The 27167-nt window shown below is 40.2% G+C and overlaps 1 protein-coding gene across 1 annotated transcript in view; it reads right to left on the reverse strand.

Moving 5' to 3' along the window:
* The window catches only part of stx18 (syntaxin 18), an 87230-nt gene extending 62341 nt beyond the window's left edge, over positions 1–24889 (reverse strand). Inside the window, exon 1 of the mRNA XM_062044376.1 lies at positions 24763–24889. The gene's annotated coding sequence lies outside the window, so the exon portion shown is untranslated. The remainder of the gene's footprint in view (positions 1–24762) is intronic.
* Positions 24890–27167: the final 2278 nt, after the last annotated feature.

Here is a 27167-nt window from a genome sequence, read left to right on the forward strand (position 1 = left end):
TGGAAAAAGGGAAAAGCCGCCACACAGAATTGAAATCCAGCACCACTAACAGGCCCTGAAAGGCGGACTGCATGTATGCTACAAGCACCTGTGTTCATTTTTCATGTTTCAATGTGTGCGCCTGTGGCTTATTAGACTTTTTTTATTAGACAGACAGACCCCAGTCTGGACTGGACTGTTTTCACTGCTGGACTCTGGAAAGAGCTTCCGCAGCCTCCGTATCAGAACCTCCAGGTTGTGTAACAGCTTCTTCCCTCAGGCCATAAGACTCTTGAACGCATCACAATAATCCCCTCAATTCCCCCCAAAAATGGATTCACTCGCTGAAATATAAAGACAATATAACAAACATCCATAAACCTGGATGCATATGCAAAAATGCAATATATTTATCTGTACAGTAATGTATTTATTTATATTTGCACCTTATTGCTTTTTTATCTTGGACTACCATGAGCTAATGTAACACATTTTCGTTCTTATCTGTACTGTAAAGTTCACATTTGAATGACAATAAAAATGAAGTCTAAGTCTAAGTCTTGTGCGGCCAATATATGTAAAAAATAAATGTTGTTATTTATTGCAGTCCTGGATGCTCAGTCCTGTACAATAAGATGCAAGCTTCTTTTTACACTTGTATGACAGATAAAATGTTACTTCAAAATGCCCGTACAGAGTATAATGGTATCAGTTTTTACAAACCCCGTTTCCATATGAGTTGGGAAATTGTGTTAGATATAAATATAAACGGAATACAATGATTTGCAAATCATTTTCAACCCATATTCAGTTGAATATGCTACAAAGACAACATATTTGATGTTCAAACTGGTAAACTTTTTTTTTTGTTGCAAATAATCATTAACTTTAGAATTTGATGCCAGCAACATGTGACAAAGAAGTTGGGAAAGGTGGCAATAAATACTGATAAAGTTGAGGAATGCTCATCAAACAAATATTTGGAACATCCCACAGGTGAACAGGCAAATTGGGAACAGGTGGGTGCCATGATTGGGTATAAAAGTAGATTCCATGAAATGCTCAGTCATTCACAAACAAGGATGGGGCGAGGGTCACCACTTTGTCAACAAATGCGTGAGCAAATTGTTGAACAGTTTAAGAAAAACCTTTCTCAACCAGCTATTGCAAGGAATTTAGGGATTTCACCATCTACGGTCCGTAATATCATCAAAGGGTTCAGAGAATCTGGAGAAATCACTGCACGTAAGCAGCTAAGCCCGTGACCTTCCATCCCTCAGGCTGTACTGCATCAACAAGCGACATCAGTGTGTAAAGGATATCACCACATGGGCTCAGGAACACTTCAGAAACCCACTGTCAGTAACTACAGTTGGTCGCTACATCTGTAAGTGCAAGTTAAAACTCTCCTATGCAAGGCGAAAACCGTTTATCAACAACACCCAGAAACGCCGTCGGCTTCGCTGGGCCTGAGCTCATCTAAGATAGACTGATACAAAGTGGAAAAGTGTTCTGTGGTCTGACGAGTCCACATTTCAAATTGTTTTTGGAAACTGTGGACGTCGTGTCCTCCGGACCAAAGAGGAAAAGAACCATCCGGATTGTTATAGGCGCAAAGTTGAAAAGCCAGCATGTGTGATGGTATGGGGGTGTATTAGTGCCCAAGACATGGGTAACTTACACATCTGTGAAGGCGCCATTAATGCTGAAAGGTACATACAGCTTTTGGAGCAACATATGTTGCCATCCAAACAACGTTACCATGGACGCCCCTGCTTATTTCAGCAAGACAATGCCAAGCCATGTGTTACATCAACGTGGCTTCATAGTAAAAGAGTGCGGGTACTAGACTGGCCTGCCTGTAGTCCAGACCTGTCTCCCATTGAAAATGTGTGGCGCATTATGAAGCCTAAAATAGCACAACGGAGACCCCCGGACTGTTGAACAACTTAAGCTGTACATCAAGCAAGAATGGGAAAGAATTCCACCTGAGAAGCTTCAAAAATGTGTCTCCTCAGTTCCCAAACGTTTACTGAGTGTTGTTAAAAGGAAAGGCAATGTAACACAGTGGTGAACATGCCCTTTCCCAACTACTTTGGCACGTGTTGCAGCCACGAAATTCTAAGTTAATTATTATTTGCAAAAAAAAAAAAAAGTTTATGAGTTTGAACATCAAATATGTTGTCTTTGTAGTGCATTCAATTGAATATGGGTTGAAAAGGATTTGCAAATCATTGTATTCCGTTTATATTTACATCTAACACAATTTCCCAACTCATATGGAAACAGGGTTTGTATTTCTTTTTTACGTATCTCACATTATGAAAATATAACATGAATGCTTTGAAAATATGCTCAATTTTACATATATTTTACACACAAACACACTTATTTATATTCGTAGAAAAGAAAATCGTCTCACATTTTTTATGAAAATGGGACGTTTTCTGCCTATTGGTATCGTATTACACATTATTATACACACACATCCATCCATCCATCTTCAACCGCTTATCCGGAATCGGGTCGCGGGGACAGCAGCTCCAGCAAAGACCCCCAGACTTCCCTCTCCAGAGCAACATTTGCGACTTCCTCCTGGGGAATCCCGAAGCGTTCCCAGGCCAGAGAGGAGATGTAATCCCCCCATCTGGTCCTTGGCCTGCCGCGGGGCCTCCTCCCAGTGGGACGTGCAACAAGGACCTCCCTAGGGAGACGCTCGTGAGGCATCCGCACGAGATGCCCGAACCACCTAAGCTGGCTCCTTTCCAAGCGAAGGAGCAGCGGCTCTACTCCGAGTCTCTCTCGGGTGACTGCACTTCTCACCCTATCTCTAAGGGAGATGCCGGCCACCCTTCTGAGGAAACTCATTTCGGCCGCTTGTATCCGCGATCTTATTCTTTCGGTCATTACCCACACTTCATGACCATAGGTGAGAGTAGGAATGTAGATAGCTCGGTAGACCGAGAGCTTTGCCTTCTGGCTCAGCTCCCGTTTCGTCACAACAGTGCGGCAGAGAGACTGCAATACTGCCCCAGCTGCTCCGATTCTCCGGCTGATTTCCTTCTCCATCTTTCCCTCACTCGTGAACAAGACCCCGAGATACTTAAACTCCTCCACCTGGGACAGAGTCCTGTCCCCTACCCGGACTGTACAAACCATCGGTTTCCTGCTGAGAACCATGGCCTCAGATTTGGAGATGCTGATCCTCATTCCAGCCGCTGAACACTCGGCTGCGAACCGATCCAGTGAGAGCTGAAGGTCACGAACCGAAGGTGCCATCAGGACCACATCATCTGCAAACAGCAGTGACGCAACCTTTAGCCCCCCGAGACGTATACCCTCTCCGCCATGGCCACGACTCCGCCTAGAAATCCTGTCCATGAAAATCACAAACAGGATAGGTGACAGAGCGCAGCCCTGGCGGAGACCAACCCCCACTGGAAACGGATCCGACTTACATCCAAGCACCCGGACACAACTCTCGCTTTGGTTGTACAGAGATTGGATGGCCCTCAGCAGGGTTCCCCTCACTCCGTACTCCCTCAGCACCTCCCACAAGATCTCCCGAGGGACGCGGTTATACGCCTTCTCCAAATCCACAAAACACATGTAGACTGGATAGGCATACTCCCAGGCCCTCTCCAGGATTCCCGCAAGCGTAAAGAGTTGGTCAGTTGTTCCACGACCAGGACGGAATCCACATTGCTCCTCTTGAATCTGAGGTTCGACTATCGGCCGGACCCTCCTTTCCAGTACCTTGGCGTAAACTTTCCCAGGGAGGCTGAGTAGTGTGATACCCCTGTAATTAGCACACACCCTCTGGTCCCCCTTTTTGAAAAGGGGAACCACCACCCCAGTCTGCCACTCCCTCGGCACTGTCCCAGACTTCCACGCAATGTTGAAAAGGCGTATCAACCAAGACAGCCCATCAACACCCAGAGCCTTCAGCATTTCTGGACGGATCTCGTCAACCCCCGGAGCTTTGCCACTGTGGAGTTGTCTAACTACCTCAGTGACTTCACTCCGAGAGATCGACGTCGATCCCCCATCATCATCAGGCCCTGCTCCTATCAGGGAGGGTGTGTCTGATGTATTTGGGTTCAGGAGTTCCTCAAAGTGCTCTTTCCAACGCCCCATGACTTCCTCACTTGAAGTCAGCAAAGTCCCATCCTTGCCGTACACAGCTTGGATGGTTCCCTGCTTCCCCCTCCTGAGGTGCCGTATGGTCTTCCAGAACAGCTTTGGTGCCGCCCGATAGTCCTTCTCCATGGATTCCCCGAACTGCTCCCACACCCTCTGCTTAGCCTCGTCCACAGCCACGGCCGCTGCCCTTCGGGCCCGTCGGTACCTTGCAACTGCCTCCGGAGTCCCCTGGGATAACATACCCCGGTAGGACTCCTTCTTCAGTCGGACGGCTTCCCTGACCACCACTGTCCACCAGGGTGTTCGAGGGTTACCGCCCCTTGAGGCACTTAAGACCTTCTGGCCACAGCTCGCATCTGCAGCTTTAGCAATAGAGGCTTTGAACATTGCCCATTCCTGTTCAATGTCCCCAACCTCCACAGGGATGGCAGAGAAGTCCCGCCGGAGGTGGGAGTTGAAGTCCTTCCGGACAGAGGACTCCTCCAAACGTTCCCAGTTCACCCGCACTACACGCTTGGGTTTGCCAGGTCTGTCCAGAGGTTTCCCCCGCCATCTAACCCAACTCACCACCAGATGGTGATCAGTTGACAGTTCAGCCCCTCTCTTCACCCGAGTGTCCAAAACATACGGCCTCAGATCAGCTGATACGATTACAAAATCGATCATTGATCTTTGGCCTAGGGTGCTCTGGTACCAGGTACACCTATGAGCATCCTTATGCTTGAACATGGTGTTTGTTATCGCAAGTCCGTGACTAGCACAGAAGTCCAATAACAATCCACCACTCAGGTTCAGATCAGGGAGACCGTTCCTCCCAATCACGCCAGTCCAAGTATCACTGTCATTGCCCACGTGCGCGTTGAAGTCCCCCAGCAAGACTATGGAATCCCCTGCCGGCGCCCCATACAGGACCCCATGCAAGGTATCCAAGAAGGCTGAATACTCTGAACTCCTGTTTGGTGCGTATGCACAAACAACAGTCAGAGTTTTCCCCCCTCCAACCCTAAGGCGAAGGGAGGCGACCCTCTTGTCCACTGGGGTGAACTCCAACGTACAGGCACTCAGCCGGGGACTCGTGAGTATCCCCACACCCGCCTGTGCCCTCACACCCTGAGCAACTCCAGAAGTGAACAAGGTCCATCCCTTGTCCAGGAGTGTGGTTTCAGAGCCCTTGCTATGCGTAGAGGTAAGCCCCACCAGATTAAACCGGTAGCGCTCCACCTCTCGCACCAGCTCAGGCTCCTTCCCCACCAGCGTAGAGACGTTCCACGTCCCGAAAGTCAGCCTCTGCTGCCCCGAATTGGTCCGTCCGGAGCCTCCACTTTCACCGCCATCCACTTGGCAGCGCACCCGACCCCACTGGTTCCGACCGCGGGTGGTGGGCCCACATGGCAGAGAAGATGGTGTGTCCACGTAGCTTCTTCGGGCTGTGCCCGGCCGGGCTCCGTGGCAAGCCCGGCCACCAGGCGCTCGCTGACGAGCCCTACCTCCGGGCCTAGCTCCGGAGGAGGGCCCCGGGCTTCCTCCGGGCCGGGTAACGCATCCTCTTTTAGTGTAGTTCATGGGGGGTATCGTAACCCTGATGGGGGGGGCATTCGGGTGCTACACCTTGCCCAAGGGTGACCCGGAACTATGTAAGGCAGGGGCGTTCAACTCCCCGAGGCTTAATACAAGCCCACATACCCTATACACACACATGTATTCTACTATGTAAAAAGGGCATTGCCTTCCTGTTCCATTTCAAGAAGCTTCATTCAGCAACATAAAGTAAACTTCACATGTATGTTCTTGTCAGGGTAAAACCAATAATATAACCATCAAATACATTTGTCCATTAAACTGTGTTATAAATCTTTTTTTTATTTTTTATATACCATTTATTTAATCAAAAATCACAAAATTTGCACACAAACCTAACATAGGCTTCTTGTTCTTGCTTGTGTGTGGAAGCTGAAGAGGATGAGGGCGTGGCTTACTTGCTCGTTTGCTTGTCAGAATGTCGCCAAAATAAGTCAATTTTATGCCATGAATTACTAGTTTTTACACTGTAAAATCTATTTTATACTGTTTTTAATCTAAGTGTGTGTTAGAATAATTATGTATATATTATCACACAACTATTATGCTTAAGGGCCGTTGCTATAGTTATTATCAATTGTGCTGAAATTTTATTTTTCTTTGTCTGTGCAAAGCTGGCAATCCAAAAGATTGTTGAAATGTAATAATCATTTATTCTTCTGTTGTTTGGATGGTTTACATTAGTTTTGGATGATACCACACATTTGGGTATCAATTCGATACCAAGTAGTTACAGGATCATACATTGGTCATATTCAAAGTCCTCATGTGTCCAGGGACGTATTTCCTGAGTTAATAAACATAATATAAATTTTAAAAAAAACAAAGAACATTTTGTGATGCTAAAAAATATCGATGTAATCATAGTAGTATCGACTAGATATGCTATTGTACTTGGTATCATTACAGTGGATGTTCGGTGTAGAGCCACCAATGGCGTTTGTTTATATTTGAGCATCCTGGAAGAGTTGGTGCTGCAGGGAATTCTGGGAATTTGTTCTGTAGTGTTATGCTGTGTTACGGTTCAAATATTCTCCCAAAATGTGTTTTTCATTGTTGTTTAGTGTGGTTTCACTATATGGCACATGTTTATGACAGTGTTGGCGTTGTTCATACGGCCACCCTTAGCGTGACATGTATGGCTGTTGACTAAGTATGCCGTCATTCACATGTGTTTAAAGTCAAGATGATTGACTAAATAATTGTTGGTCAACCAGTTGTAACACATTCAATGTAATGAGTCCAGGGTGCGGCGGTGTGTAGTAAAGCATGTATATATGATACTTGTAATAAATGTACTTTTTAGAGGCGGTAAAGTACTGAATATGATTCATTAGGATCGCGGTACTATACTAATACCGGTATACTGTACAACCCTAGTTCAGAGTTTACCCCGCCCCTCACCAAAAGTGTGGTGGGATACACACCAGCTCACCCGTGACCCTACGCGGTATAGAAAAGGAATGGACGATTTAGTATGATTCACATGTCAGAATTTGTTACCTCACCAACTGTCATTGAAAATGAGGTTGCTTCAACCTCTCAAGCGGACGACATTTGTTCGCACTGACCTTTGCAAAGTTATGGCTTGACAGATCTGATGCAGAAAATGGTATTTACACTGACACTGTGGCGTTCAAAGGGCGGAAAAAAAGAACCTCTATGGAAGTCTTTCCTGGGTGGGTCGCAGGTCCTCACATTGCCTCATCCTCAGTGAACAGCAGGGTTTCCCACACATTAATTTATTTATGGCGGCCCGCCAAGAAAGAATTACGTCCGCCACAAATTAAAAAAATAAATAAATAAATAAAATAAAATAAAATAAAATAAAATAAAATAAAATAAAATAAAATAAAATATTTTTTTTTTGTCCTCTCCAGCTTCTCAGGCAAATCATATAGTTGATGTAGATGCCCATATCGGCTGTTCAGATTTACTTTACAAAAGAGAAGTGTAGGATACTTCTCTTGTTGCCTTATTTGTATTTGACTTTATTAAATGTATTTATATTAGAAACACAACATGTGTATATAACAAAGGGTGCAAAGTCTGCAGGCAGTAGGAAACACATGGTTAAGTGTAGGGAGTAAAACTGATAGCAGTCTAAAGCTCATGATTTTTGGAGCTCTTTGTTCAGTGGATCAGATGTTTGATGAAGCTCTGTGTCTATCTACCACCACTACTGTGTTCTGTTTATTTGTTACTGACTGTGGCAGGACACCTCTGCCTCTGTTTCACTTTATGTTGCTGGTAAATAATATGGTTGTAGTAGTAGGCTAAAGTTAAATTATTTAGTATGCACTAATTGAAGGGGCAGAGCTTTGAGACATTTTAGCTTTTATATTTTATAAGATATATTTTTTGTAAGAACCACAATTAATAAATATATTTCAGTGAATAACTTATTGTTCAAATCGGTATATAAATATGTACATAAAGTGTTGTAATTATATTGTAAAATGGATGGATGGATGGATGGATGGACGTTTAAAACAAAACTGTTATTATTAATTAGTAAGTATACATTTTTTGAGCCTTTTTAGAGAAAATCAAACCATTGTAGTAAATTATGCAAATTACTCGGTGATGTCATGGTGACCACACCCATAGCCACACCCCCACCGCCACAGGTATCTTGGCAGTTTATGGGAAACACTGAACAGATGTCATGGCGAAGGGTGTCATGTGACTGAGAGAGTTCATTCATTGGTAAATGTACTGTAGAACGGGGTTAGTTGTGAGAATTGTGTATCATCTGTCAATAATCTTACCTACATTCAATTGAAGCTTCAATAAAAAAGAAAAAACAACATTTAAAAATAAATGAATAATTCCAAAAATAAAACAAAAATAAAATGAAATCTTTTATCAGTCTGTTGTGGCCAGTGCCTTGTACTTTGCAGTAGTTTGTTGGGGGAGCAGCACCAGTAAAAAGGACTTAAACCGGATTGACAAACTGATCCGGAAAGCCAAAGTTTGTCTAAGTCTAAGTCTAAGTTTGCCTGAAATGTGTATCTAGGGCTGGGCGATATGGCCTTTTATTAATATCTCGATATTTTTAGGCCATGTCACGATGCACGATATATATCTGGATATTTTGCCTTAGCCTTGAATGAACACTTGATGCATATAATCACAGCAGTATGATGATTCTATGCGTCTACATTAAAACATTCTTCTTCATACTGCATTAACATATGCTCATTTTAAACTTTCATGCAGAGAGGGAAATCACAACTAAGTCAATTTAGCAAAAGTGTATTTATTAAACAGTTATTAAGCAGTGGCGCAAACATTCATGTCATTTCCAAAACAGAAAGTGACAGAGAGGGATGGAGAGAGCTGGTCAACAGATCATCTGTGGTGCCCCAACGACCCTCTGGGGTTATGGGATAGGTTAGGTTAGGATAGGTAATGCTCACAGCTAAAAGCAACTGCGTGAGAACGTATACTCGAATATCACGATATAGTAATTTTCTATATCACACGGATACAAACCCGCGATATATCGAGTATATTCGATATACTGTATCGCCCAGCCCTACTTAGGGGTGATGTACGGATGGGCAGCGCCTGAAGAGCTGCAGCCTTCCACCGTGGCCCCCACTCCCTCCCCGCTGTTGCAAGTCTCGAGATGTTGTAATATGTATATGTGCTTTGCTGTGGAGTTTTTTTCCTACTCCTGACTGGGCCCCCTTAGGAGCTCAGTCTAGATTGTATTTTTTTACTCATCCTTCCCCAGCGTTGACCTTTTTCCCATCTTTTACGGGGCGCCGTGTGGCGACCCATCAGCGTTCCTGTTATGTAACCCTGTACACCGTTTGTTTGTCTAATCTTGAACGGGTTTGTGCTAAACTTTCGTTGTACTTGTGCAATGACAATAAAGACCTACCTACCTACCTACCTACCTAATATGCAAACTCCACACAGAAAGACTCCGAGTCCGGGGACCGAACCCAGGACATTGTTATTGTGAGGCACCAGCACTAACCCCTGTCACGCCGCGCTGCCCAGGTCTGATCCTAATACTGTACATTTCCTTACAACAATTCGAGAGACAGCGCCCTCCAGTGGCAAGATATAACTAAGCCCTGTGATAACCAACCACGTGTTCCCCCTATGGTGTATCCAAATAACTTCTTCTTTCCCTTGAAAATAACACTTTTTATTGTATGGTCTTGATTAAAGTCTACTCTTGTGCATCCTTGGGTATGTCGACACTCTACAGCATAGAAAAGTACACACTTAAATGAAACACACTAATGTGTGTCTGTGTGGTTAATTACACTCGCTTCCTGGTGTTCTGGTCAAGGCTAGCGCTTTGCAAGAAACATGACTTATTCATTATCGGGCCAAGACAAAAAGAAGTTCAAAAATATGACTGAGATCATAAGAAATATTGAGAAAGTATCTCATCTTGTGACAGCATGACATGAAAATCCAGTCCCCTGAGTCCGACTGTCTCATGCTGCTAAAAGAATGCAATTGGAGAAGGTCAAGGGGGTGTGAGGGGCCTAAAAACAAAGTGATCGTAATTTAAGGAAAAGTACATGCAGGATTTGAAGAGGAAATGGCTTTGATGCCAAAAACTCAAGTACATATAATTACAATAATACAACCTTGGAAGAGGGTTTGTTCCATTTTAATATGAGCCATGTACTATTAGGAGGAGAAAACTGTGTGAAGAACAGCAACAAACTATTTCATTACTTGTATTTTCTTGTCCTTCAACTGTTTAGCCAACTGGCCAGATTTTTTCTTCCAGACATGACAGTTGCACTTTCACACACATTACAAAATAGTAATAACAATTGTTTCATCTGGTTGGATACAACAAGCAATTATTATATGGTGCCTTTGACTGTTAAACCACAGTTTTACAATTAATGTTACATAGATGTTTGTCTTGCATCATGAATAAGGATGACACTCTAAAGGGCTCATATTCTGATTCTAATCTACATTTAACACACTTCTTTGTAGTCTACAATTTGTTTAGCAGAGCTTCCAAAAGTTGAAGCTCATTCAGGATCAACAATATAAGGTTCTAGATCATAATTTTCCCCAAAGTAATTGTTGTTGGCTCTCACAAAGTCTGCTTGACTAGCATTGTTGTTGATGGGGAAGGGATCTGCGGTTCCTACCTCTACGTCACGCGACCAAGTGTCTGGCTTCCTCATTATCTCTCAAAATGGCTCGGGAATCTCCGTGAGATTGATACTATTTTGATCATATCTATTTATTCGCAAACTTTGTAAGTCATTAGGGGTCATACATCAGATATATATGCAGTGTTTCCCACACATTCATTTATTTGTGGCGGCCCGCCACGAAAGAATTACGTCCGCCACAAATTAAAAAAAAAAATATATATATTTTTTGTCCTGTCCAGCTTCTCAGGCAAATCATATAGTTGATGTAGATGCCCATATAGGCTGTTCAAATTTACTTTACAAAAGAGAAGTGTAGGATACTTCTTTTGTTGCCTTATTTGTATTTGACCACTACTGTTTTCTGTTTATTTGTTACTGACTGTGGCAAGACACCTCTGCCTCTGTTTCACTTTATGTTGCTGGTAAATAATATGGTTGTAGTAGTAGGCTAAAGTTAAATTATTTAGTATGCACTAATTAAAGGGGCAGAGCTTTAAGAGACATTTTAGCTTTTATATTTTATAAGATATATTTTTTGTAAGAACCACAATTAATAAATATATTTCAGTGAATAACTTATTGTTCAAATCTGTATATAAATATGTACATAAAGTGTTGTAATTATATTGTAAAATGGATGAATGGATGGACGTTTAAAACAAAACTGTTATTATTAATTAGTAAGTATAAATTTTTTGAGCCTTTTTAGAGAAAATCATATTATTGTAGTCAATTATGCAAATTACTCGATGATGTCATGTTGACCACGCCCATAGCCACGCCCCCACCGCCACAGGTATCTTGGCAGTTTATGGGAAACACTGATATGATAATAGCTTCAAGATAGAGGCACCTTGTTTTTCCATTACTGCTACTTTAAAACAAATGACCGCAAATTCCGGACTATAAGCTCCAACTTTTCTCCTGCGCTTTGAACCCTGCGTCGAATTTATGGATTTTTCTTCACTGACAGCCATGATGCACATAGTTTTCATTAAACACATGCAAAGACACTTAAAGGTTATTGCTTGTGCTAATGTGCCATCTTTTTGGACAAGTTCGCTCATTGAAAGTGCTGCTGGGTGAATGTGGAGTCCTGCTCTTTAAAGATTTGAACCAGAAGTAGAAGTGCCGTTCCGTCTTCTAGTCACAGCCATAGCGTTTCTACTTGCATAGATTTTTCATTCATCGCTCCAAGCAATGTTTGTAAATTTTACACTACAACTAAAACCATTTTTACCAACTAAACCATCCCGTGTGTGGCGTCTGTAGGGGTGTCGTAATGTAATGCGCTGTTAGCATTAGCTAATATGCTAACACGTTTTAGAGTGTCTGTGTTAGTATTTATAACTTACAATGTGTATTGTTACAGTTTTCACTAATTCCTCAGTAAATTCACCAAAAGGTCAACGTGGAGGTATTGAGTCTCTTTAGCTGATTGGAGAGCTAGCTTCCGCAGCTAGGGGGTCCATGACCATGATTTCTGTTTTGTTTGATCACCTGTTTTACTGCCGTGTTACAGACACTGTTTGGAAACAATTAAGGTATTTAAATAAACATTTACAAGATATTTCTGTGTGAAAAACTATTTTCACAACATAAATATCTGCAGCTTATAGTCCGGTGTGGCTAATATATGGATTTGTTCTTTCTCAAATTTAGTGCAGCTCATATACCGATACGGAAAATACTGTACATTTCTTTCAAAAGCACTGAGAAGCTCAACATGCACACAGGACACTTTCATGACAGCTCCTGATCTACATTTCAGAGCAGTGTCAGCAGTAATGTCTCCTCACATTTTAAAAAATATATAACTGTAAAATGATGTAAATGTAAGTCAAACATCATCTTCCGCTGTGTTTTATGCATGGCAAAGGATGATGGTGTGTTTCCACAAAAACCTCTTCACACAGGACAGAGGCTTTAGTCACGTCTTGAAGCTCCCAGGCCATAGACTTTCCCATGCCTCACTCTAAATTCCACCTTTTATAACCAACACATGGCCAAATATCAGCCCACTCGGCCCGCGCCACACCCCTGTGGAAGAATGAGAAGTCTGTGTGATTGATAGTCACTTCTAATTTAGCTTCAGGCTTTTTTTTCTGTGTTTCCCCGCTGAAATATAGGCCCCTTAACGAGGCCCAATGGCAGACGTAGGCAGGCTGAAAGCCTTTGAAATGCAGCAAGCCCTGAACCAGAAAATAATCAAGGGGACTTAGGCATGGCACTGTGGCCGGAAATTCACTGTGAATACTAGTTTCAAGCATGACTATTTGAGATCTTCTGGCCTTTAAAATGTCATGTCAACCACCAACCCCCTTACTCCCGTCTCTCTTTCTGTGGAACACTCAATTTGTGCTTCGTATGACCTAAAAGTAGATGAGTAGTCTCTCTGTTTTTGGGGGGCACCTGACTTAGTTCCTGTGGTTGAGCTCACAGAACATCACAGGGATGGCGACTTTTCTGCTCGGCCAGCAGAAACGTTTCCTGGTCTTCGTCCTCTGCGGCGGGAAGTCGTGCCTCAGCTTGTCCTGATTACCAAGCAGACGAGAACCCGTGGCGAGACGCAACCGGAACACTTGGGCGCTTGTTTACCATCCTTCATGTCTCAAACCGATCATCTCTGGAGGGAAGATGTTAATTTTGACTGGTGGTTAGTATGTGTTGTTGCCATCTTATGACCGTACACAACCTCAATCAACTTGTGGGAAAACGCACAATATAATCACATTCTGAATAAACAATGTCAGACCGCATGTTTTTATAATCTTACTGCCCTCACAATGCCAACCGAGCGTGCATTTTGTTAATCTCCAGATTTACTTCTCCCCCCCAGCCTCCCTTTCCTGTGATCATTGCTTTCCCTCTGATTTGTATCTACATCTTACTGCCTTCTAGCCAATTAGCAAAGGCAAACACGACAACAATCGGCCTCTTGGCTTAATAAACTCCACCTTTTCAGCAGTAAATACCAACTGATTCCTCAGTGTATTGTCATTCAGAAGAGCCTGCTGGCTTTGGTCTTTATCCAGAAGAAAGGTCTCCTTTGCAATTGTAAGGCCGTCGCCCCCCAAAAAACACAAATTGTTGAAGTGGCAGACAAAGGCTGAAAGGAGGACGACAATAGCCGAGGGAGCCTGAGGCAGATTGCAGTTAACCAGCTCAGTTAGTGATTGTGCTTTGGTTTTGTCGGCCAACATTCCAGTGCAGTGTTCCCTCGCTACAACACGCTTCACTTTACACGGCCTCGCTATTGCACACATTTTTTTTGTGTGTGTCATTTATTTACATCTGTTTTTATTACAGCGTATGAATGCGCATTGTGTTCTGTGTCCTGATTGGCTAAGAGACTGTAGACCGTTGTCAATCAATCTTCTTCATGCCATGTGTCCTGTACACTACAGAATGTCTTCAGCTTGCCTAAACTGTTCCAACTTCAAACTGTTCAGCCTATTCGGGAATCGCGGGCTTTCCGATGAAAAAATTCAAAAAATTCCCAGATTTCCCAGAATTCCAGGTTTTCCGGGACATTTTTCCCATTCAAAATATATTGGCCATTTTTCAAGCTTCCACCATTTCCACACTTTTCAACCGATTCAAACACATTTCACCATCCTGGAAATTCAAACTATTCTTTTTCCAAGTTCAAAAAAATTCCAGGATTTTCCAGGATTCCTGGTTTTCCAGAGCCCTATTTCCACCCTTTTTTCTGGCGACGACTCCTTCCACATTTTTCAACGCATTTCAACCGTTCTACCATCAAAACATTCCACTTAATTAGGACAAAAAAATAAGTTTTTTTTTTTTTTAACTGGAAAAATTCCCGGTTTTCCCGAAATTCCGTAATGCCATTTCTCAAATCAACATGTTACTATTTCAACATTTCTTCCCGATTTAAACAATTCCAACACCAACCATTTCAACTCATTCACAACATTCAAGTTTTTTACCATTTTCAATAGTTCCCGCTTTTCCCAAAATTCCCATTTTTGGGGGAAATTCCCATTGAAATGAATGGGACATTCTTCAAAGTTCCACAACTCCCACATTTTTCCATCTGATTCAAACTGTTCCAACTTAAAAATATTCAGCCTGTTTGTGAATTGTGTGCTCTACTAAAATCAATTCTAAAAAAAAATTCCAGGATTTCAGTTCAACTTCAGCAAGGAATTGTATTTGGTGTCTGTGACCAGTAGATGGCAATCACACATAAGGGATACGTGTGAACTGCAAGTTAACGCCTGTTCAATAAATGACGCCAGCAAGTACCGGTAAGCAAGCAACACCAAAACATTGATGTTTTATTAATAATATAGAACATTACACACAGCGCTCCAAAATCTGTCAAAATGTTTAAATAAGACTTTGGTAAGCTACGAAGCCGCAGCGCTTGATGGAATGTCGGAGCATTACAACGACCATAGTCAGACGTACTGTGCTTCAACATATGGGTATTAATATGGTGTGTGTATAAGGACCCCAAAATAACTTTAAGCTACAACACAACAATACAAAGCCACAACACAACAACTTAAAGCCACTATACGTCAATATAAAACAACAACACGACAACATAAACAGTGTTTCCCATAAACTGCCAAGATACCTGTGGCGGTGGGGGCGTAGCTATGGGCGTGATCACCATGACATCATCGAGTAATTTGCATAATTTACTACAATGATATGATTTTCTCTATACTTACTAATTAATAATATCAGTTTTGTTTTAAACATCCATCCATCCATCCATCCATTTTACAATAGAATTACAACACTTTATGTACATATTTATATACAGATTTGAACAATAAGTTATTCACTGAAATATATTTATTAATTGTGGTTCCTACAAAAAATATATCTTATAAAATATAAAAGCTAAAATGTCTCTTAAAGCTCTGCCCCTTTAATTAGTGCATACTAAATAATTTAACTTTAGCCTACTACTACAACCATATTATTTACCAGCAACATAAAGTGAAACAGAGGCAGAGGTGTCCTGCCACAGTCAGTAACAAATAAACAGAAAACAGTAGTGGTCAAATACAAATAAGGGAACAAGAGAAGTATCCTACACTTCTCTTTTGTAAAGTAAATCTGAACAGCCTATATGGGCATCTACATCAACTATATGATTTGCCTGAGAAGCTGGACAGGACAAAAAAAAAGAAAACATTTAAAAAATAAAAAAATAAAAAAATCAATTTGTGGCGGACGTAATTCTTTCGTGGCGGGCCGCCACAAATAAATGAATGTGTGGGAAACACTGCATAAAGCAACAGCATAACAACATAAAGCCACAACACAACATAATAAAGCTACAACTAAGGCTGCAGCTAACGATTATTTTTCTATCGATTAATCTATAGATTATTTTTTTCGATTAATCGGTTAATCTATAGATTATTTTTCCTTTTACCGATTATTTTTTTATTCAAAATGAAGATGAAAAAATTAATGTAGGCCCGTTTTTTCAAAAGGCATGGCTTTTATTTAAAAAAAAAGAAGTATGGCCACTCAGTCAACATTGACAACAACATGACTAAATATTCTGTAACAATGTAAACATTTAAAACTTTTAACATTTAACAAAATTAAAAGTAGCTTATTTGCTTTTTAATGTGCAAATATAAAAGTCAACATCCAGTGCAAATCTTAATATTCTGCAATAGTATAAGCATTTCAAAAGTAAAAGTATTGCTTATTTTGCTTTAAAATGTGCAAAAATAAAGATAAACATCCAATACAAGAAAGTGCAAAACGAAATATTCTGTAACAACAGTGTAAACATTTCAACAAAAGTGAAAGTATTGCTTATTTGCTAAAATGTGCAAAAATAAAGATAAACATCCAATACAAAAAAGTGCCTATCTAAATATTCTGGAGCACGGTAAACATTAAGTATTGCTTTTAAAATGTGCAAAATAAACATCCAGTCCAACACAGTACACAATAACCAATTCTACTCATTCCAGTGAGTGACTAACAGTTGTAATGAAGAAAGGTTAGCATGTGTACATGCTCTGGTTCTTTTCTTGTTTACAATATTCCCAGCAGCTGAAAATAGGCGCTCAAAAGGGGTCGATGTGGCTGGAACTGAGAGGTAATTAGCCTTCACTTCAAGCCAGGACTGCGAGTGAGCTGAGCTGCAGTTTATATTTCTAGAAGGTCAACGGGCTCATAGTGATGTTACTAGTAGTTGACTGGGAGGTGTTTATTATTATTTGGGGAGAGTCCGCTGCCTGATGCTCACCTGCTAAACACCTATCTGCTTGACGCTGAAGCGCTGACTACATGCGCTCTGAATACGCACTGCTGATTGGCTGATAATGCTTTGTGTGTACCAATCAGATGGTTGTGTGGGTGGGACAATGCTGCGTGCTGAGACAGAGGCAGACGGAGCAAAGCAGCTTGTTAACACTTTAGCTTAGAAACTCGTTCGGTACACCCCCGTACCGAACCGAAAGCCCCGTACCGAAACGGTTCAATACAAAACACGTACCGTTACACCCCTAGCAGATACAAATGACACATTCATGTTTTTGTGTAATGATGACAACGTATGCTCGCGCGGACGATTGACTAGTTGATGGTTTTCTTTTCAAATGTTCGTTCATAGCCGTTGTGCTGCTATGATAGGCCATTTCCGCTCGACACAGTGTGCATACAACAACATTATTAGGCCGTTCATTGAAATACTCCCACACTTTTGACCACTTTTGGCATGCTTTTCCCCCCTCGCTCGCACCGCTCGCATCGTCTGCTTTGATCGTCTGCTTTGCCATGACGGTAGTGTGACGTAAATATGCGACGCGTCGACGCACAAAAACGGCGTCGACGTATTTACGTGACCGATGACGTCGACTACGTCGACGCGTCGTTTCAGCCTTAGCTACAACACAACAAAATAAAACTGCAACACTACAACATAAAGCCACAACACAACAATGTGAAGCCACAACACAACAACATAAAGCCACAACACAATAACATAACATAGATCCACAACACAACAACTTTCAGCCGCAATTGCAAAAAGCCACTACTAACTGAAATGCCACAACACGACAACATAAAGCCACAACACAACACCATTAAGCAACACACACAAATCTGAGGCGGAAAGTTGAATAAGTTTTAAAGAACAAAGTTGGGAAAGTAAGTGAAAGTAAGCGGTTGTGATCAATATAAATTACTGGTCCACTGGGTCGCTTTAAGTTGTTGTTGTGTCTTTGCGTTTGCATTTATTGTGGCTGAAAGTTGTTGTGTTGTGACCTTTCTCTGCCACAGTAGGTGTGAAGTAAGCAAACACAATTGACACCAAGAACTAAGGTAAGCACAAACCAGAAAAAAGGATAAATAATGACCTATAATTAACCAGTAATGATAGGTTAAGATTAGAGGAACTAACACAACGTTGATATTGTTGTTGTTTTGCATCACAAAAGCAGTTCTACACTACAATAATAAACACATTGTTAAATGATGACCTTTCTGACTAACTCCATCAAACAGAGAGATTATTGTTGCACTTTTTTCAGTACAGCATATGTCACTACTGTCAAATGCATCTTCATTAGGCCATTTATTAGTCAAGGTATTGTGAGTAAATGGACTTTATGACCTGCTGACAAAGTGAGGGAGCTTCATCACAATAACAAAGGCCATCAATGGACAGTACCATGACAAAAGGAGCACGCAGTAAATGGAGAAATGCTTTGCATTGAAACCATTCCAGTTTCCTTGGCGTCATGTGAAAGTATGCAAGGAAGCACGGAACATTCCAGGCTTGACGCTGCTATGAGAAAAGGCCCCGACGCCAGACCGAGCGGCGGCGCCATTGTCAATTTGTCCATCCAGCGTGCTCTTAAGCAACACACAGAGGGTGGCGACAAAGGGAGGGACGGCCCGCCAGACAGAGCGCAATAAAGGATGAAAGAGAGGAGCAGCGTAGATGATGCAAGGGGAGAAAAGATGGACGGAAGAGCGACCGAGAGGGGGAGACAGGTGCCTGGAGGTTACGCTGCAGACAGGAAGATGGATGATGAAGACCCCCGCTGGGTGTCCGTCTCTGCGCTTCTGTGAGCACGGTGGGAGGAGGGCAGTAGCGTTCTTCTACGTTCCTCCAAAGTTATCCACCTCTTTTTTTTACCTCAAGAGATACAACCCAGCAGGCACAAAACACTGATACAATGTTGATTATATGTATATATATATATGTTTTTTTAAAACTGACTTGGAAACAACCTTGCAAAATAGTTGTATTTGTACATTAAGACAACGTTGACGTCCAACGTTGGATCCACGTTGTTGGTTGAGAAATGACCAAATCAACGTCACAACCTGACATTGAGTAAACGTTGTCAAAAAGCATGTTGTTTCAACGTTGTATTTGTGTTGTAGAATATTGATTAGGAAATGACCACATTTCAATGGTCAAATTAACGTCAGAACCCAACATTGATTAAACGTTGTCAAAAAGCATGTTGTTTCCACGTTGTATTTGTGTTGTAGAATATAGTTTGGGAAATGACCACATTTCAATGGTCAAATCAACGTCAGAACCCAACATTGATTAAACATTGTCAAAAAGTATGTTGTTTCAACGTTTTGTTTGTGTTGTAGAATTTTGGTAGGGAAATTACCAAATTTCAACGGTCAAATCTACATCAGAATCCAACATTTAATAAACGTTGTCAAAAAGTATGTTGTTTCAACGTTGTATTTGTGTTGTAGAATATAGTTTGGGAAATGACCACATTTCAATGGTCAAATCAACGTCAGAACCCAATATTGATTAAACGTCGTCAAAAAGCATGTTGTTTCATCGTTGTATTTGTGTTGTAGAATATCGGTTGGGAAATGACCAAAATTCAACGTCAGAACCCAACATTGATTAAACGTCGTCAAAAAGCACGTTGTTTCAACGTTGTATTTGTGTTGTAAAATATTGCTTTGAAAATGACCAAAATTCAATGGTCAAATCAACTTCACAACCTGACAGTGAATAAACGTAATCAAAAAGTATGTTGTTTCAACGTTGTATTTGTGTTGTAGAATATAGTTTGGGAAATTACCACATTTCAATGGTCAAATCAACGTCAGAACCCAACATTGATTAAACGTCGTCAAAAAGTATGTTGTTTCAACTTTGTATTTGTGTTGTAGAATATTGGTTGGGAAATGACCAAAATTCAACGTCAGAACCCAACATTTATTAAACGTCGTCAAAAAGCATGTTGTTTCAACGTTGTATTTGTGTTGTACAATATAGGTTGGAAAATTACCAAAATTCAATGGTCAAATCAACGTCAGAACCCAACATTGATTAAACGTCGTCAAAAAATATGTTGTTTCAACGTTTTGTTTGTGTTGTCGAATATTGGTTGGAAATGACCAAATTTCAACGGTCAAATCTACGTCAGAATCCAACATTTAATAAACGTTGTCAAAAAGTATGTTGTTTCAACGTTGTATTTGTGTTGTAGAATGTTGGTTGGAAAATGACCAAAATTCAACGTCAAAACCCTACATTGATTAAACGTCGTCAAAAAGCATGTTGTTTCAACGTTGTATTTGTGTTGTACAATATAGGTTGGAAAATGACCAAAATTTAAATGGTCAAATCCACGTCACAACCTGACATTGAAAAAATGTTGTCAAAAAATATGTTGTTTCAACGTTTTGTTTGTGTTGTAGAATATTGGTTGGGAAATGACCACATTTCAACGGTCAAATCTACGTCAGAATCCAATATTTAATAAACGTCAAAAAGTATGTTGTTTCAACGTTGTATTTGTGTTGTAGAATATAGTTTGGGAAATGACCACATTTCAATGGTCAAATCAACGTCAGAACCCAATATTGATTAAACGTCGTCAAAAAGCATGTTGTTTCATCGTTGTATTTGTGTTGTAGAATATCGGTTGGGAAATGACCAAAATTCAACGTCAGAACCCAACATTGATTAAACGTCGTCAAAAAGCACGTTGTTTCAACGTTGTATTTGTGTTGTAAAATATTGCTTGGAAAATGACCAAAATTCAATGGTCAAATCAACTTCACAACCTGACAGTGAATAAACGTAATCAAAAAGTATGTTGTTTCAACGTTGTATTTGTGTTGTAGAATATAGTTTGGGAAATGACCACATTTCAATGGTCAAATCAACGTCAGAACCCAACATTGATTAAACGTCGTCAAAAAGGTATGTTGTTTCAACTATGTATTTGTGTTGTAGAATATTGGTTGGAAAATGACCAAAATTCAACGTCAGAACCCGACATTGATTAAACGTTGTCAAAAAGCATGTTGTTTCAACATTGTATTTGTGTTGTACAATATAGGTTGGAAAATGACCAAAATTCAATGGTCAAATCAACTTCACCACCTGACAGTGAATAAACGTAATCAAAAAGTATGTTGTTTCAACGTTGTATTTGTGTTGTAGAATATAATTTGGGAAATGACCACATTTCAATGGTCAAATCAACGTCAGAACCCAACATTGATTAAACGTCGTCAAAAAGGTATGTTGTTTCAACTATGTATTTGTGTTGTAGAATATTGGTTGGAAAATGACCAAAATTCAACGTCAGAACCCGACATTGATTAAACGTTGTCAAAAAGCATGTTGTTTCAACATTGTATTTGTGTTGTACAATATAGGTTGGAAAATGACCAAAATCCAATGGTCAAATCAACTTCACAACCTGACAGCGAATAAACGTAATCAAAAAGTATGTTGTTTCAACGTTGTATTTGTGTTGTAGAATATAGTTTGGGAAATGACCCCATTTCAACGGTCAAGTCTACGTCAGAACCCAACATTTATTAAACGTCGTCAAAAAGTATGTTGTTTCAACTTTGTATTTGTGTTGTAGAATATTGGTTGGAAAATGACCAAAATTCAACGTCAGAACCCGACATTGATTAAACTTTCTCAAAAAGCATGTTGTTTCAACATTGTATTTGTGTTGTACAATATAGGTTGGAAAATGACCAAAATCCAATGGTCAAATCAACTTCACAACCTGACAGCGAATAAACGTAATCAAAAAGTATGTTGTTTCAACGTTGTATTTGTGTTGTAGAATATAGTTTGGGAAATGACCACATTTCAATGGTCAAATCAACGTCAGAACCCAACATTGATCAAACGTCGTCAAAAAGTATGTTGTTTCAACGTTTTGTTTGTGTTGTAGAATATTGGTTGGGAAATGACCAAAATTCAACGTCAGAACCCAACATTGATTAAACGTCGTCAAAATGCATGTTGTTTCAACGTTGTATTTGTGTTGTACAATATAGGTTGGAAAATGACCAAAATTTCCATGGTCAAATCAACGTCACAACCTGACATTGAATAAATGTTGTCAAAAAATATGTTGTTTAAATGTTTTGTTTGTGTTGTAGAATATTGTTTGGGAAATGACCACATTTCAACGGTCAAGTCTACGTCAGAATCCAACATTTAATAAACGTTGTCAAAAAGTATGTTGTTTCAACGTTGTATTTGTGTTGTAAAATATTGGTTGGGAAATGACCAAAATTCAACGTCAGAACCCAACATTGATTAAACGTCGTCAAAAAGCATGTTGTTTCAACGTTGTATTTGTGTTGTACAATATAGGTTGGAAAATGACCAAAATTCAACGTCAGAACCCAACATTGATTAAACGTCGTCAAAAAGCACGTTGTTTCAACGTTGTATTTGTGTTGTACAATATAGGTTGGAAAATGACCAAAATTCAACGTCAGAACCCAACATTGATTAAACGACGTCAAAAAGCACGTAGTTTCAACGTTGTATTTGTGTTGTAAAATATTGCTTGGAAAATGACCAAAAATCAATGGTCGAATCAACTTCACAACCTGACAGTGAATAAATGTAATCAAAAAGCATTTTGTTTCAACATTGTATTTGTGTTGTAGAATATTGGTTGGGAAATGACCACATTTCAACGGTCAAATCAACGTCAGAACCTAACATTGATTAAATGTTGTCAAAAAGCATGTTGTTTCAACGTTGTATTTGTGTTGTAGAATATTGGTTGGAAAATGACCAAAATTCAACGTCAGAACCTAACATTGATTAAACGTCGTCAAAAAGCATGTTGTTTCAACGTTGTATTTGTGTTGTACAATATAGGTTGGAAAATGACCAAAATTCAACGTCAGAACCCAACATTGATTAAACGTCGTCAAAAAGCACGTTGTTTCAACGTTGTATTTGTGTTGTACAATATAGGTTGGAAAATGACCAAAATTCAACGTCAGAACCCAACATTGATTAAACGACGTCAAAAAGCACGTAGTTTCAACGTTGTATTTGTGTTGTAAAATATTGCTTGGAAAATGACCAAAAATCAATGGTCGAATCAACTTCACAACCTGACAGTGAATAAATGTAATCAAAAAGCATTTTGTTTCAACATTGTATTTGTGTTGTAGAATATTGGTTGGGAAATGACCACATTTCAACGGTCAAATCAACGTCAGAACCTAACATTGATTAAACGTCATCAAAAAGCATGTTGTTTCAACGTTGTATTTGTGTTGTAGAATATTGGTTGGAAAATGACCAAAATTCAATGTCAGATCCCAACATTGATTAAATGTTGTCAAAAAGCATGTTGTTTCAACGTTGTATTTGTGTTGTAGAATATTGGTTGGAAAATGACCAAAATTCAACGTCAGAACCTAACATTGATTAAACGTCGTCAAAAAAGCATGTTGTTTCAATGTAGGGCTGCAACTAACGATTAATTTGATAATCGATTAATCTGTCGATTATTACTTCGATTAATCGATTAATAATTGGATAAAAGAGGGGGGCGGGGGGGTTACCCACATATGCGGTCCTCTCCAAGGTTTCTCATAGTCATTCACATTGACGTCCCACTGGGGTGAGTTTTTCCTTGCCCCTATGTGGGCTCTGTACCGAGGATGTCGTTGTGGCTTGTGCAGCCCTTTGAGACACTTGTGATTTAGGGCTATATAAATAAACATTGATTGATTGATTGATTGAAAAGAGACAAACTACATTTCTATCCTATCCAGTATTTTATTGGAAAAAAAACAGCATACTGGCACCATACTTATTTTGATTATTATTTCTCAGCTGTTTGTAAATGTTGCAGTTTATAAATAAAGGTTTATTTAAAAAAAATAAAAAATTAAAAAATTAAAAAATAATTTAAAAAAAGCCTCTGCGCATGCGCATAGCATAGATCCAACGAATTGATGACTAAATTAATCGGCAACTATTTTTATAATCGATTTTAATCGATTATTTGTTGCAGCCCTATTTCAATGTTGTATTTGTGTTGTAGAATATTGGTTGGAAAATGACCAAATTTCGACATCAGAACCCAACATTGATTAAACGTAGTCAAAAAGCCAGATATCTACATCCCTAGTTTGATTGTTGTTAAATGTTATTTATCACATTGTTTACGTGTCTAATAAAGATTTGATTAATTTATGAAGTCTCAGGTGTGACTCACTACAATAGGGCCCCACAGCACACTGGATTCCAGTTCATTGAAATACCACAACACTGGATATTGTTCAGATAAGTTACATTTAACAACTTGCACACAAAGCAACACTGGAGGTGACTGTGACGTGTGCATTTTCCGCGCATGCGTACTAGGTCGCGTTGCGCCGGCTGACGGAGGGTTTAAACGACCATTGTGTGTGTGTGGACACGGATACGGTTAGGTGGGATTTACCCTGGATAACTTTAGCCGGCTAAGTGTAAACGGGGCCTTAGAAAGAGAAACTTCCAAATATGTTTTTATTTTAGGGTATGAATTGTGTGTGTTGAAGAAGCATGCCTTCATCATCATTAGTCCATGAGTGCGGTAGAAGCGGCAAATACAACACACAGTAGCTCACTTACAGTATGTAGATGTCACCATGACTTGCCGGCTGACGGCGTCAAAACTAAATGAAAGGTGGCGTCTTTATGCGCGTAACAAATCCACCCTTTTTTGTTTTGGCGCTGCTGGAGAATTTCAACTTCCTCATCAGACAAGGGAAAGTATCTGATTGGCTCTACGTCGCTGCAGTCCCCGCCCCCTCCTCAAGTTTGACGTTATCAAAGAGCTGTGATTGGATATATTCCTTATTTGTCCCACCCACCGACAAGATGACATTAAATATGATTGGATTTCGCGTATGTCAACATGTTTGTTCACGCTGCTTTCCTGAGGTGGGGGCGGGGTCGTGACGTCAGCAAAACATGTCAAGGAAAGAAAACAAAAGGAAATACAGATAGAGTTTAAATATTAAAAAATTATAATAATAACAAATAAGAAAAAAATAGATAAAAAGGGTTACCTAAATCACTTTAAATGTTTTAGCAAATATATCAATTTAAGGGCTTTTGTACTCTTAAAGGCCTACTGAAATGAATTTTTTTTATTTAAACGGGGATAGCAGATCTATTCTATGTGTCATACTTGATCATTTCGCGATATTGCCATATTTTTGCTGAATGGATTTAGTATAGAACAACGACGATAAAGATTGCAACTTTTGGTATCTGATAAAAAAAAGGCTTGCACCTACCGGAAGTAGCGTGACGTAGTCAGTTGAACATATACGCAAAGTTCCCTATTGTTTACAATGATGGCCGCATGAAGTGAGAGAGATTCGGACCGAGAAAGCGACAATTTCCCCATTAATTTGAGCGAGGATGAAAGATTTGTGGATGAGTAAAGTGCAAGTGAAGGACTAGTGGGGAGTTGAAGCTATTCAGATAGGGAAGATGCTGTGAGAGCCGGGGGTGACCTGATATTCAGCTGGGAATGACTACAACAGTAAATAAACACAAGACATATATATACTCTATTAGCCACAACACAACCAGGCTTATATTTAATATGCCACAAATTAATCCTGCATAAAAACACCTGCGTGTTTGTTATGCTAGCTCCGAGCTCCTCTGCTAGCTCCTAGCTCCATAGAACACGCCAATACAATTCAAACACCTGATCAACACACACAATCACTCAGCCCAAAAGACCGTTTACCTAACCCAAGGTTCATAAAGCTTATATATTTTTAAAAAGTTACGTACGTGACGCGCACATACGGTCAAGTTATCGAATGTTTAGCAGCCAAGGCTGCATACTCACGGTACCTGATATTCAGCTGGGAATGACTACAACAGTAAATAAACACAAGACATATATATACTCTATTAGCCACAACACAACCAGGCTTATATTTAATATGCCACAAATTAATCCTGCATAATAACACCTGCGTGTTTGTTATGCTAGCTCCTAGCTCCTCTGCTAGCTCCTAGCTCCATAGAACACGCCAATACAATTCAAACACCCGATCAACACACACAATCACTCAGCCCAAAAGACCGTTCACCTAACCCAAGGTTCATAAAGCTTATATATTTTTAAAAAGTTACGTACGTGACGCGCACGTACGGTACGGTACGTGTTATGCTAGCTCCTAGCTCCTCTGCTAGCTCCTAGCTCCATAGAACACGCCAATACAATTCAAACACATGATCAACACACACAATCACTCAGCCCAAAAGACCGTTCACCTAACCCAAGGTTCATAAAGCTTATATATTTTTAAAAAGTTACGTACATACGCAAAAAAAAGCCAAAGCTGCATACTCACAGTAGCACGTCTGCGTCTTTGTCATCCAAATCAAAGTAATCCTGGTAAGAGTCTGTGTTGTCCCAGTTCTCTACAGGCGTCTGTGTATCCAAATCAAAAGTCCTCCTGGTTAGAGTCTCTGTTATCCGAGTTCTTCCATCTTGACTGCATCTTCCGGGAATGTAAACAAAGAAGCGCCGGCTGTGTACTGTTGTGGCTGACTACGTTCGAAAAATACGTCCATTTCGCACCGACAACTTTCTTCTTTGCTTGCTCGGCTTCCTTCTCCATAATGCAATGAACATGATTGAAACAGATTCACGAACACAGATGTCCAGAATACTGTGGAATTATGAAATGAAAACAGAGCTTTTTCGTATCGGCTTCAATGTGGAAGGCATACCCGTGTTCGCCGGGCTACGTCACACGCATACGTCATCCTCAGAGGCGTTTCGAACCGGAAGTTTAGCGGCAAATTTAAAATGTCACTTTATAAGTTAACCCGGCCGTATTGGCATGTGTTATAATGTTAAGATTTCATCATTGATATATAAACTATCAGACTGCGTGGTCGGTAGTAGTGGGTTTCAGTAGGCCTTTAATCATCCTCCAAGATCTGATTGATAATTGTAAACCATTAAGCCAATTAGAAAATGTAGGCCTTACTTTCATTTA

The sequence above is a fragment of the Entelurus aequoreus genome, linkage group LG01, assembly GCF_033978785.1.
Source record: "Entelurus aequoreus isolate RoL-2023_Sb linkage group LG01, RoL_Eaeq_v1.1, whole genome shotgun sequence".
Taxonomy (NCBI): domain Eukaryota; kingdom Metazoa; phylum Chordata; class Actinopteri; order Syngnathiformes; family Syngnathidae; genus Entelurus; species Entelurus aequoreus.